Consider the following 1176-nt stretch of genomic DNA (forward strand, 5'->3'; position numbering starts at 1 on the left):
AAACATCACATATTAGAAGATGCTCCTGGGGCTCTTATCACTTAGGAAATGACAAGAGTTTTAAGAGTTCTGTGCCAGGGACCAGGCATAGAGACTAATAGATATGTGTTTTCTGTTATCTCATACCTTTCCTTTCCCAGGGATTGACTGTGTACTTTGACATAGAAAACGCCACCCACTGAACCATTGTGGATACCAACGCGTGTGTTATACATCCCTAAATTCCTAGCCCACGTCGCTATTCAAGGTGGGCGCAGGATCTATTTTCATGACAATGGTGTGTGACGCGGGACAGTAACCCTTTCCTGCCGGTTGCTGAGCACAGGAAACAGTGATGCGGTTATCTTCCAAAGTGTTAAATGCGATTCACCTGGGATGAAGGACTGTAGGATTGATGTTAGGATAGTCAATTTTTGTTGTAGATATTGAATCAAGCACTTACAATGTGCCGAGTACTATGTTAGATACTGTAGATCTCATGTATTATTCATTCATTTATAAATAAATAATTTATTTATTTATGTCGTAAGTAACTTATTTCTCTGTCTTAAGTACTTTGTGCAACAGAGCATGGTTCTATGTATCCGTATTATCCCCATTTTACAGATGCGGAAAATGAGGCCCAGAAAGGGTTAGGTTGCTGGCCCAAGGCTGTGCAGCAGGGAAGCCGAGGTTTAGAATCCGGGCCCGTTGGCGTCTGTGTGTGGGTGAGTAGGAGGAAGGCGAGAACGTGAAGGGAGGGACGATCCCTTGACAGACCCCGCAGGGAGAGAGGAACACGGATAATGAGACGCGCCAGGGAAAGCTCTCCTGCTGCAGCCCTCTCCTCCCATTCTTCTGGCCTCGCATCCGTTGGACCCGCTGGTAGGAGCTAAGTGCATATTTCTGGTGATTCTGATGGAACACGGCCCTCTCAGGATGCAGGGTTGTTGTAAGGGACCCTGCCAAAGACCTACAGTGCTTATTTAAGTATTTTAATACTACGGGAGAATGAGAGGGCAGGATGGGGCACAGAGCAGGGCCGTGGTTCAGTGCATGGGCCCTGGGGTCATGCTCCCCGATGTGTGACTTTAGGGAAGTTACTTTACTTTGCAAACCCACATATTCCTCATTTTAAAATGGGGGTAGGAATAGCTCCTACCTTATAAAGTAATTTTGATACGTAAAATGAGAAAG

Source organism: Martes martes (assembly GCF_963455335.1).
Source record: "Martes martes genome assembly, chromosome: 2".
NCBI classification, from domain to species: domain Eukaryota; kingdom Metazoa; phylum Chordata; class Mammalia; order Carnivora; family Mustelidae; genus Martes; species Martes martes.